Below are 14,467 nucleotides of genomic sequence, written 5' to 3'. Positions count from 1 at the left end.
CCAGGGACCTCGAGGTCGGAAGTCAAGTGCGTTACCGATATACCAAAACATTTCCCATAGAGATTACACGTAAACAGAAAATGGAATGCACAAATCCCACTTTGTAATTGAAATATGAGCATGATCCCGGCATCTGATCGAAAAATAAAGAGCACACTTGTGATAGCTTATTGTCTCAGCTACAACATACTCAAAGTTCAGCGTAAACAAAGCTAAAACGACGGAGATATTGCTCGCAAAAGACAGGATGTAGAATCCAGTTTTGAGAAAAAGTCATGTCCCATAGAGAATACACGCAAAATGTGAAAAATTGACATGCCTCCTTTAATCGCAAAAATACGCCATGATGCCTTTGTCAAAATGAAATATCGTGGTGACTGCATTTGTAGAGAATTGTCTCAGCTAGATCATATCAAAATTTGAAAGAAAATTGATCAATATTGACAGAGATACAGTCTATTTTCCAGAAATCTGCTGACGTCATAATATGCAAATTGAAATTTTGAGTTGGGAGGCCATTATGATGACGTCATGAGTTAATTGAGGGTCAAATGAGACATGAAATCATATTTCCAATTCATACTCTATCAAAATATGGAGAAAAAAATTGGGTTCAACTTGCATCCTAAAGCGCTACAATGGATTTTGTATAGGCATGTTTTTGCCCATGTATGCTATGTATTACGAGAGCTCGCACGCACGGACATTATCTTAAACGGACGCTCATTCCGTTATTACTGGTCAGAAAAAGGTGAACAAGGTATCAAAATGCTTGGAAAAATGTGTCAAACATGATGACAGAAAAAATTCAGCGATTCTATGTTGCAAAATATCAGTACGCGCGAAAACGCGCGCCCATCCGCGTGTGCGCGTTTTTTTGCAAAATGCTTGAAATGGCCTGAAACGTATGCAAAATTATTTTAAGACGATTTGGAGCATTTTTATTTTTTGCGCGCGCGCTGACGCGCGGACGTACGCATGCGCGCGCGTTTTTTGACCTGAAATTGACCGGACGGATATTGACCTTAATCATGATGAATATGAATGAGAAATGCCTTTCCGTTATGAAGATATGATCATGAGTAAAAAGTACCAAAAAAAACACAAAATGGCGCCTGGATGACGTCATGAAAATTTGATGACCTTGAAAAGGTTACTGTCACGTCTCATGACAATGACCTATGACTGTGCCAAAATTGAACGAAATTGATCAAACTGATCTTGAGTTATCCTGTGAACAAAAAAGTGGGAACAATAAATAAAAATAAAGAATAATAATAAACTAGACATTTAATTCGTCATGGGGACGAATTAGGTGGTCTGTCTTCAAGTCTTATGATAGATTAAAATATTTACTATATTGAGAAAGGGAGAAGTTATATAGACATGTAAACAATGATGATCATCATGATGATGATGATGATCTTGATAGTAATGGTGATGACGAAGATGATGATCATGATCATGATGATGTTGATGATTATCATCAACAGACCACGATGACATCAGACTGAGAAAAAAATGAGAGAACATTTAGATATTATATAGTCTCAGCTACAACATACTCAAAAATCAACAAAAATCAAGCCGAAATAACGGCGATATTGCTCGCAAAAGACAAGAATGTAGAATCCAGATTTGAGAAAAAGTCATCTCCCATAAGGATTACACGCAAAAAGTAATGGATCTAGTGATAATAGGGTAATAATAAAGTAAATATGGTTGTTTATTACATTATTTGCGATTGTACGTGTTTTAATATTCAAAGGAGATGGTAGAGTGAAAGGTCAAAAAGAAAAAAAAGTGAAGAAAACAAATTGTTGGAGACGCCCGGACTCGAACCAGGGACCTCGAGGTCGGAAGTCAAGTGCGTTACCGATATACCAAAACATTTCCCATAGAGATTACACGTAAACGGAAAATGAAATCCTCAAATCCCACATTCCAAGTGAAATATGAGCATGATCCCGGCATCTGATCGAAAAATAAAGGGCACACTTGTGATAGCTTATTGTCTCAGCTACAACATACTCAAAGCTCAGCGTAAACAAAGATAAAACGACGGAGATATTGCTCGCGAAAGACGAGAATGTAGAATCCAGTTTTGAGAAAAAGTCATGTCCCTTAGAGAATACACGCAAAATGTGAAAAATTGACATGCCTCCTTTAATCGCAAAAATACGCCATGATATTATTGTCAAAATGAATTATTGTGATGACTGCATTTGTAGAGAATAATCTAAGGTAGAACATATCAAAATTTGAAAGAAAATTGATTAATATTTACAGAGATACAATCAATTTTCCAAAAATCTGCTGACGTCATAATATGCAAATTGAAATTCTGAGTTCGGAGGCCATTATGATGACGTCATGAGTTAATTGAGGGTCAAATGAGACATGAAATCATATTTCCAACTCATGCTTTTTCCAACCATGATATTAAAGTTGGGGGTCAATTGACTATCTGAAGAGCTATTTTGATTTTTAAAATGGCATGTTTTTGATCAAATTTGCATTATATTGCCCATAGCAGCACGCGCGGATTTTGAACTTTGACGCGCGCTCACGGCCTTATGACAGGTTAAGAGTAACTGAAATTATTGTAAATTGTCATTTACGGTAAGAGGAATCGAAATCATGTAAAAAAATTGAATTTGACCTTTTTCCGCGCGCCGTGCGCGCGCGCAACGCGCGCGGGGACACGTACGGACGGAAAATTTCGAAATGCTTAAAATGACCTAATTCGTACTCTCGTTTAATAGTTAAGTGATTTTGAGCATTTTAAAATTTTGACGCGCGCGTACGTGCGCGTCATGACCTTTATATGACCTTTGATGACATGACTTGTTGACCCTTGACCTGAAGTATATATGATATTAATATGAATGACCTTTGATAATGCATCATGAAGATATGATTGATAATGTGATTCCACAAAATGGCGCCTGGATGACGTCACGATGACTTGATGGCCTTGAAAATGTTCCTGTCACGTCTCATGACAATGACCTATCACTGTGTCAAAATTGAAACAAATTAACACAACCAATCTTGAGTTATCCTATGAACAAAAAAGTGTAGGAAATAAATAAAAATAAAGAATAAATAAATAAATAATAATAATAATAAAGAAAATTCTGACGAAAACAATAGGTGATCTGTTTTCAACAGACCACCTAATAAAGAATAAATAAATAAATAATAATAATAATAAAGAAAATTCTGACGAAAACAATAGGTGATCTGTTTTCAACAGACCACCTAATAAAGAATAATAATAATAAATAAATAAATAAATAAATAAAGAAAGAAAATTCTGACGAAAACAATAGGTGATCTGTCGTTGACAGACCACCTAAAAATCTTGACGAAATCAAAAGGTGATACGTAGACTTCGTTACGTATCACCTAATAACAATCTTGACGAAATCAATAGGTGATACGTAGACTTCGTTACGTATCACCTAACTAGACTTTAATTCGTCACTTCGACGAATTAGGTGATACGAAGCTATTTTTGCATCATGAATGTGTACCGATGATGATCTAATGATAATATTCATAAATACGATAATGACGATATTGATGATGAAGATTTTTTGGTTTTAAATGACGATGACCATGATTAAAAGTGGTATAGCGCCCCTTTAGGTATTTGATAGAGAATTGTTATATGATTAAACTATTAATTTACTAAACAAGCTCAAATTTTCGTCTGATTGCAGAGCCTACCAATCATTGAACTGATATTTCGACGCACTACATACGCAACATAATGAACAAGTCTAGACTGGAATGTAGTCTCAATCACCTCCCATAGGCATAACACGCATATTTAGCAAAAATTTGACATATGTCGCCTTTAATCGCAATTTTCACCATAATGACGTCATTAAAATGAATAAATATTAGTAATGATCTTGTGGATTGTCTCAGCTACAACATATCAAAATTTAGAAGTAAATCGATCAATATTTACAGAGATACATTCGATTTCCCATAAATATGCTGACGTCATAATGTGAGTATTCGTATTTCGGCTTCCAAGGCTATTATAATGACGTCACGATGTACTTAATGGCCAAATGAGACATGAAATCATATCTCCTACTCATACTCTATCCAAATTTGAAAAAGGAATGGGGAGTCTCTAGGCATCCCAAAGAGCTATAATGGACTTTTTATAGGCATATGTTTTTGCCAGTATATGCTATGTATTACAAAACTCGCGCATATGCCTTAAACAGACGCTCATTCCGTTATTTATAGTGATAAAGAGATAAACATGGTATCAATTTGTTCGGACAAATATGAGAAATATCCTGTCCAAAAAAATTGACTGGTAATTATTTTGAGTTCGACTGTGACAGACGAAAACGCGCGAAAATGCGCGTTTGCGCGATTTTTTAAATAAAATGCATATAATGGCATGAAACGTATGCAAAATGAATTTGAGATGATTTGGAGCAATTTAAAATTTTGCGCGCGCATTTACGCGCTGACATACGCGCATGCGCGTTTTTGTTTAACTGATATTGATTGGACGGATATTGACCTTCACCATAACAATTATGAATGAGGAAAGACTTTCTGTTATGAAGATATGATCATGAGTTGATTTTCACAAAATGGCGCCTAGATGACGTCACGGTGATTTTGAGTCTTTGAAAAGTCACGCAGTTCTAAGTTAGACTAATATCTATCATCATTACAAGTTTCATGATAATAGCTTTATTCATTCTTGAGATATCTTGCGAACAAATTCGAGGAAGAATAATAATAAAAACTAGACTTTAATTCGTCACTTAGACGAATTAGGTGATACGTATGATAATGGTTTACATAACGAATAATGCATTACATGATATATTATTTTATCAAATTCTTCTCCCATTATGATCCATCCATATGTCAAGATTAAATTGTGTCTCCTTGATCATCATGGATCTAGGGAAGATAGATTGAAACAATATATGACCACTGACCCTGTGCAGTAACCAGTTACACATTTGACTCTAATTTACATCATGAAGAACACCTTTTGACGATTTTATCTTATTCAAAGAAATGAAAATGTAATTGATAAATGATTAGCATCATTATGATAATGATGATCGTGATGATCATGATCATGATCATGAGCGCGATCATGACATCTTATTGAAAAAATGAGGGTTGATTTAGATAGCATATAGTCTCAGCTACAACATACTCAAAAATCAACAAAATCCAAGCCGAAATAACGGCGATATTGCTCGCAAAAGACAGGAATGTAGACTCCAGATTTGAGAAAAAGTCATTTCCCATAGGCATTACACGCAAAAAGTAATGGATTAAGTGAAAATAGGGTAATAATAAAGTAAAAAGGGTTATTTATGACATTATTTGCGAATCTACGTGTTTAAATAATCAAAGGAGATGGTACAGTGAAGGTCAAAATGAAAAAAAAGTGAGAAAAAAAAAGTGTTGGAGACACCCGGACTCGAACCAGGGATCTCGAGGTTGGAAGTAAAGTGCGTTACCGATATACCAAAACATCTCCCATAGCGATTACACGTAAACAGGAAATGGAATTCAGAAATCCTACTTTGCAAGTGAAATATGAGCATGATCCCGGCATCTAATCAAAAAATAAAGGGAAAACTTTTGATAGCTCATTGTCTCAGCTACAACATATCCGAAGCTCAGCGAAAACAAAGCTAAAACAACGGAGATTTTGCTCGCGAAAGACAGGAGTGTAGAATCCAGTTTTGAGAAAAAGTCATGTCCCATAGAGAATACACGCAAAATGCGAAAAATTGATATGCTTCCTTAAATCGCAAAAATACACCATGATACTTTTGTCAAAAATAACAATTGTGAATATTACATTTGTAGAAAATTGTCTCAGCTAGAACATATCAAAATTAAAAAGAAAATTGATCCATATTTACAGAGAAACAATCAATTTTCCAAAAATATGCTGACGTCGTAATATGCAAATTAAAATTTTGAGTTTGGAGGCCATTATGATGACGTCATGAGTTAATTGAGGATCAAATGAGACATGAAATCATATCTCCGACTCATAATCTATCCAAATATGAAAAAATATTAGGAGTTTCTATCTATTCTAAAGAGTTACAATGAATTTTATATAGGCATGTTTTTGCCCATGTATTGTGGATAAAGATAACGCAAATCCGCGCGTGCTGTCAACTTTGACGGACGCTCATTGCGTTAATAAAAGGTGAACAAATTATTAAAATGCTTGGAAAAATGTACCGAATATGATGACAGAAAAAAATCGGCGATTCTGTGTTGCAAAATGCCAGTACGCGCGAAAACGCGCGCGCATGCGCGTGTGCGTAATTTTTTTATCAAATGCTTTATATGGCCTGAAACGTATGCAAAAAAAATTTGGGATGATTTAGAGTATTTTTAATTTTTGCGCGCGCGTAAACGCGCGGACGAACGCGCACGCGCGCATTTACGCACGTTTATTGACCTCAACTTGACCGGACGGATATTGATCTTAATCATGATAAATATGAATGAAAAATTACTATTCGTTATAAAGATATGATCATTAGTTGATTTTCACAAAATGGCGCCTGGATGACGTCACGATGACTTTGAGTCTTTGAAAATTCACGCAGTTCTAAGTTAGACTAAGATCTATCATCATTGAAAGATTCATAACAATGGCTTCATTCAGTCTTGAGATATCCTGCGAACAAATTCGAGGAAGAATAATAATAAACTAGATTTGTAATACTTGTTTGGAACAAGTATAGGTGGGCTGATCCAACAAAAAATTGAGACAAAATAAAGGGTACATTTGAAATAGCTTTTTGTCTCAGCTACAACATATTCGGAGTTCAGCGTAAATGAAGCAAAAACGACGTAGATATTGCTCGCGAAAGACGGGAATGTAGAATCAAGTTTTGAGAAAAAGTCATGTCCCATAGAGAATACACGCAAAATGTGAACAAATTAGCTTGCCTCCTTTAATCGCAAAAATACGCCATGATGCCTTTGTCAAAATGAAAAATTGTGACAACTGGATTTGTAGAAAATTGTCTCAGCTAGAACATATCAAAATTTTAAAGAAAATTAATCAATTTTTAGAAAGATACAATCAATTTTCCAAAAAAATGCTGACGTCATAATAGGCAAATTGAAATTTTGAGTTCGGAGGCCATTATGAAGACGTCATGAGTTAATTGAGGGTCAAATGAGACATGAAATCATATCTCTGATTCATACTCGCTCAAAATATGAAAAAAAAAATTGGGGTCACCTTGCATCCTAAAGAGCTATAATGGATTTTGCATAGGCATGTTTTTGCCCATATATGCTATGTATTACAAGAGCTCGCGCGCATTGAAATTTATGTTAAACGGTCGATTATTCAATTATTTATAGTCATAAAGAGACAAACATGGTATCAATTTGTTTGTAAGAATATGTGGAATATTATGAAAGAAAAAAAATGGCGATTCTATGGTGTCTAATAGTTTTACGCGCGAAAACGCGCGCGCATGCGCGTGTGCGCGATTTTTATAAAAATGCTTAGAATGGCCTAAAACGTATGCAAAATGATTTTGAGACGATTTTGAGCATTTCAAAATTTTGCGCGCGCATTGACGCGCGGACGTACGCGCACGCGCGCGTTATTTGACCTGAAATTGACCGGACGGATATTGATCCTGATCATGATAAATATGAATCAGAAATACCTTTTGGTTATGAAGATATGATCAGGAGTTGATTTTCGTAAAATTTTACAAAATGGCGCCTAGATGACGTCATCAGTGAAGGTCAATGTTGAAAACGTTATTGTGCTTTGTACATAGGCCTATACATATGTGTGCCAAATTTCAAATTATTTGATTGAGCCATTTCCAAGTTATCTTGCCAACAAAAAAGTGGTTAGAAATAAGAAAAATATACTAGATTTGTAATACTTGTTTGGACCAAGTATAGGTGGGCTGATCCAACAAAAAATTGAGAGAAAATAAAGGGTTCATTTGAGATAGCTTTTCGTCTCAGCTACAACATACTCGAAGTTCAGCGAAAACGAAACTAAAACAACGTAGATATTGCTCGCGAAAGATGGGAATGTAGAATCAAGTTTTGAGAAAAAATCATGTCCCATAGAAAATACACGCAAAATGTGAAAAAGTGACTGATGCCTTTATCAAAATGATGAATAATTGAAACTGCATTTGTAGAAAATTGTCTCAGCTAGAACATATCAAAATTTGGAAGAAAATCGATCAATATTTACAGAGATACAATCAATTTTCCATAAATATGCTGACTTCATAATATGCAAATTCGTATTTTGAGTTCCAAGGCCAATATGATGATGTCACGATACACTTAATGGCCAAATGAGAAATGAAATCATATCTCCGACTTATAATTTATCAGGATATTAAAAACAAATTGGGGTCACCTTGCATCCTAAAGAGCCACAATGGATTTTGTATAGGCATGTTTTTGCCCATATATGCTATGTATTACAAGAGCTCGCGCGCACAGAAATTTATGTTAAACGGTTGATCATTCCGTTATTAATAGTCATAAAGAAATAAACTTTGTATCAATTCGTTTGTAAAAATAGGTGCAATATTATTAAAGAAAAAATGGCGATTCTATGTTGTGTAATAGTTTTACGCGCGAAAACGCGCGCGCATGCGCGCGTGCGCGATTTTTTATAAAATGCTTAGAATGGCCTAAAACGTATGCAAAATGATTTTGAGACGATTTTGAGCATTTTAAAATTTTGCGCGCGCATTGACGCGCGGACGTACGCGCACGCGCGCGTTCTTTGACCTGAAATTGACCGGACGGATATTGACCTTGATCATGATAAATATGAATGAGAAATAACTTTTGGTTATGAAGATATGATCATAAGTTGATTTTCGTAAAATTTTACAAAATGGCGCCTAGATGACGTCATCAGTAATGTTTAATGTTGAAAACGTTATTGTGCTTTGTACATATGCCTATACATATGTGTGCTAAATTTCAAGGCTTTTGATTGAGCCATTTTCAAGTTATCCTGCCAACAAAAAAGTGGTTAGAAATAAGAAAAATAAATAATAAATAAATAAATAAACTAGATTTGTAATACTTGTTTGAAACAAGTATAGGTGGGCTGGTCCAACTAAAATTTAAGACAAAATAAAGGGCACATTTGAGATAGCGTATTGTCTCAGCTACAACATACTCGAAGTTCAGCGTAAACAAAGCTAAAACGACAGCGATATTGCTCGCGAAAGACGGAAATGGAGAATCCAGTTTTGAGAAAAACTCATGTCCCTTAGAGAATACACGCAAAAAGTGAAAAATTGACATGCCTCCTTTAATCGCACAAATACGTCCTGATGCCTTTGTCAAAATGAAAATGTATGGCAGCCATATTTGTAGAACATTGTCTCAGGTAGAACATATCAAAATTTGGAAGAAAATTGATCAATATTTTTAGAGATACAGTCAATTTAAAAAAAATATGCTGACATCATAATATGCAAATTGAAATTTTGAGTTCGGAGGTCATTATGATGACGTCATGAGTTAATTGAGGGTCAAATGAAACATGAAATCATATCTCCAATTTATTTTCTATCAAAATATGAAAACAAAATTCAAGTCTTATGATGTATTATAATATTTACTATATTGAGAAAGGGAGAAGTTATATAGACATGTAAACAATGATGATCATGATGATGATGATGATCTTGATAGTAATGGGGATGACGATGATGATGATGATGATGATCATGATGATGTTGATGATTATCATCAACAGACCACGATGACATCAGACTGAAAAAAATGAGAGAACATTTAGATAGTATATAGTCTCAGCTACAACATACTTAAAAATCAACAAAAATCAAGCCGAAATAACGGCGATATTGCTCGCAAAAGACAAGAATGTAGAATCCAGATTTGAGAAAAAGTCATCTCCCATAAGGATTACACGCAAAAAGTAATGGATCTAGTGATAATAGGGTAATAATAAAGTAAATATGGTTGTTTATTACATTATTTGCGATTGTACGTGTTTTAATATTCAAAGGAGATGGTAGAGTGAATGGTCAAAAAGAAAAAAAAGTGAAGAAAAAAAATTGTTGGAGACGCCCGGACTCGAACCAGGGACCTCGAGGTCGGAAGTCAAGTGCGTTACCGATATACCAAAACATTTCCCATAGAGATTACACGTAAACAGAAAATGGAATGCACAAATCCCACTTTGTAATTGAAATATGAGCATGATCCCGGCATCTGATCGAAAAATAAAGAGCACACTTGTGATAGCTTATTGTCTCAGCTACAACATACTCAAAGTTCAGCGTAAACAAAGCTAAAACGACGGAGATATTGCTCGCAAAAGACAGGATGTAGAATCCAGTTTTGAGAAAAAGTCATGTCCCATAGAGAATACACGCAAAATGTGAAAAATTGACATGCCTCCTTTAATCGCAAAAATACGCCATGATGCCTTTGTCAAAATGAAATATCGTGGTGACTGCATTTGTAGAGAATTGTCTCAGCTAAAACATATCAAAATTTGGAAGAAAAACGATAAATATTTACAGAGATACAATCAATTTTCCGTAAATATGCTGACGTCATAATATGCAAATTGAAATTTTGAGTTCGGAGGCCATTATGATGATGTCATGAATCAATTGAGGGTCAAATGAGACATGAAATCATATCTCCAATTCATACTCTATCAAAATATGAAAACAAAAATGGGTTCATCTTGCATCCTAAAGCGCTACAATGGATTTTGTATAGGCATGTTTTTGCCCATGTATGCTATGTATTACAAGAGCTCGCACGTACGGACATTATCTTAAACGGACGCTCATTCCGTTATTAATGGGCAGAAAAAGGTGAACAAGGTATCAAAATGCTTGGAAAAATGTGCCAAATATGATGACAGAGAAAATTTTGCGATTTTATGTAGGCAAATACAAGTACGCGCGAAAACGCCCGCGCACGCGCGTGCGAGCTTTTTTTTGCGAAACGCTTAAAATGGCCTGAAACGTATGCAAAATTAATTTTAAACGATTTAGAGCATTTTTTTTTTTTGCGCGCGCGCTGACGCGCGGACGTACGCATGCGCGCGCGTTTTTTGACCTGAAATTGACCGGACGGATATTGACCTTAATCATGATAAATATGAATGAGAAATGCCTTTCCGTTATAAAGATATGATCATGAGTTGAAAGTACAAAAAAAAACACAAAATGGCGCCTGGATGACGTCATGAAGACTTGATGATATTGAAAAGGTTACTGTCACGTCTCATGACAATGACCTATGACTGTGCCAAAATTGAACGAAATTGATCAAACTGATCTTGAGTTATCCTGTGAACAAAAAAGTGGGAACAATAAATAAAAATAAAGAATAATAATAAATAAATAAAGAAAGAAAATTCTGACGAAAACAATAGGTGATCTGTTTTCAACAGACCACCTAATAAATAATAAATAAATAAATAAATAAATAAATAAAGAAAGAAAATTCTGACGAAAACAATAGGTGATCTGTCGTTGACAGACCACCTAATTATATACAGTGCGTCCCAGAAAAAACGAAACCGAGAAGTATCGATGTTTTATCATAACTTAATCACAACCATAATTGATGAATGATACATATTTGGAAAGCTTAGAGTCTCCTCTTTCAGTTGTTGCTACTCAGGTGATGCATATTTCACGCATGAGTGATTAAAAGCAATTTGAAGGAGGGAAACCAAAAAGACATTTGGCGGGCGGTATCTGAATTTCGAAGAAAAATTCACATTTCTAGAAAGTTAAGTTTCTGCCCTTTCATATGACACCTCAACCAGGAAAAATGAGCTAGGAATAACAAAGTTCTGTTTGTTTAAAGTAGCCCTTACATTTTCATAATTTTAACAAACGAATTTGTTTTCACTGGGTGCCTGCCGTAGCAAAAAGCAGATTTGACAAAAGACTTAACTCCGTTTCGTTGACAAATCAGCCATGCATGAAGACTCTCGTCTACGGTTGATTGTCAACGAAACGGAGTTAAGTCTTTTGTTAATTTCGTTTATTGATACGGCAGGCAGCCAGTGAAAACGAATTCGTTTAATAAAATTATGGAAATGCAAGCACTACTTTAAACAAACAGAACTTTGTCATTCCTCGCTCATTTTTCCTGATTGAGGTGTCATATGAAAGGGCAGAAACTCAACTTTCTAGAAATGTAAGTTTTTCTTCGAAATTCAGATACCGCCCGCCAAATGTCTTTTGGGTTTCCTTCCTTCAAATTGCTTTTAATCACTCATGCGTGAAATATGCATCATCTGAGTAGCATCAACTGAAAGAGGAGACTCTAAGCTTTCCAAATATGTATCATTCATTAATTATAGTTGTGATTAAGTTATGATAGAACATCGATACTTCTCGGTTTCGTTTTTTCTGGGACGCACTGTATATTGTTACGTGCATCATTGTCCTTAAATTCTTTGACATGTGATAGCGTATTTACAAACTACTAACTAGCTAAACGTAAGATATAGCGCTAATCTTTAGGTATGGTAATTCTACGAATTACATTTTCATGTTCAAGAATGAGATTAAATGATACTTGCAAACTAATTTTATTTCGTTTCGTATTTGAATACACTTATATTAAAAAACTATTTAAAGTATTTTAAGGCATAGAAACAAAAGAAATACATCGAATATTCTCGAGCATTAGTTACACACTTTCATCTGTACACATATCAGTACTACTTTCCTATGAACCATGATATATATTTCGAAAATATTTTCTTAAAGGTACTATGTCCCTTTAGCAGCCAACCTCAAATTCTGTATAACTTTGCATAAATTATGAATATGTCATGTAGAACTAGTCTATGTCCTATCGGTGAAATTTAACCGTTAGCAGTGTCCAAATATTCAAAATATGCAAGGAAACCCGTTTACTTGCTAGACTTCACTGTCAGACACTATTGAGTGACTGACTGGTTTTTTCTTCTTTGGTAATAACATACATAAAATGAGCTGTAAAGGGTACATGAGCATTTGTCTACATCAATAACCCACTTCTTGTGATGGCCAAAATTAAACTGATTGACTCCTTCTGAACCTTCTGAAATTGTAGTCAGCAGGGCGGTGTTCCGCATGTCGCTAACTTGTATGGCAGGTAATGCATGCTAGAGTGTGTTTCTGAAATTATCAACTGATGTAGCTATTACGGACTGCTGGTCGAGGGCATTCCATGCTCGTCCAGTTCTTGGAAAAAAGGAGTATTTGTATACGTCCTTTCTGGCAAAGGGGATTTCTATTGAGTGTTGGTGGTTTCTTCTTAACCTTGACCCTGTTGATACTTGTATGTAGTCCTCTTGCTTTAGGCCCACCTTTCCCTTGTAGATTTTGTACAGCATAACCAAACGACTCTTTTCCCTCCTGCGTTCGAGTGATTCCCATTCAAGGCAGGTCTGCATTTGTGTGACACTGCTGTCCCTTTGGTAGTTCCCTGTTACGAAGCGTGCTGCCCTCCTTTGAACTGCATCCAGTTTATTAATCTGCCCTATCCTGTATGGGTCCCAGGCACAGCTTGCGTATTCTAACACTGGTCTCACTAGGGTCTTGTATGCGAGGGCTTTCACATTCCCTGGGCAAAACCATAGATTTCTCCTGAGGAATCCTAACGTGCGGTTGGCTTTCATGGCTGTGTTGTCAACATGGTTCGCCCATGTCAGTTTACTGTCTATTTCTACTCCCAGGTAAGGATGAGAATTTGTCTGTTGTAAGTATTGTCCACAGAAGATATAATCCCTTGTCAGAGGTTTTTTCTTGTTCGAGATGATCATCACTGAACACTTGGAAGCGTTGAACTTCATGTTCCACCTATCTTGCCACGACTCCAGAGATGTAAGATCTGCCTGTAAGGAGTCTGTGTGCCTCTCGTTCTCTACTTCCTTGTATACCAAACAGTCATCTGCGAATAGTCTGGTCTGGCTTTTCAGCAGGTCTGGGAGGTCATTGATATACATCAGGAACAGTAACGGCCCGAGCACTGTCCCCTGGGGCACCCCGGATAGAACTTTGCTTGTTGATGACATACTACCTTCACAAGTCACTCTCTGGGTTCGGAATGTCAAGAAATTCCTAAGCCACCGATGTGTATGGTGTCTAATCCCGTAGTAGTGAAGCTTTTCCAGTAGTCGTTCATGTGGAACCTTGTCGAACGCTTTAGCAAAGTCCAAGATGGCCATGTGTACCGAGTTACCCCGGTCAAGTATTCTAGCAACATCATCGATCGTTGAGATAAGTTGAGTTTCGGTGGATCGCTTCGCTCTAAATCCATGTTGTGTATCCACTAGCACATCGTTTTCTTCCAGATGGTCCATGATATGTGAGTGAATTATATGTTCCAGAATTTTACTCACGACACAAGTCAACGACACAGG

Source organism: Strongylocentrotus purpuratus, unplaced genomic scaffold, assembly GCF_000002235.5.
Source record: "Strongylocentrotus purpuratus isolate Spur 01 unplaced genomic scaffold, Spur_5.0 spur5_scaffold_4, whole genome shotgun sequence".
NCBI lineage: Eukaryota > Metazoa > Echinodermata > Echinoidea > Camarodonta > Strongylocentrotidae > Strongylocentrotus > Strongylocentrotus purpuratus.
This window is presented reverse-complemented; position numbering follows the sequence as displayed.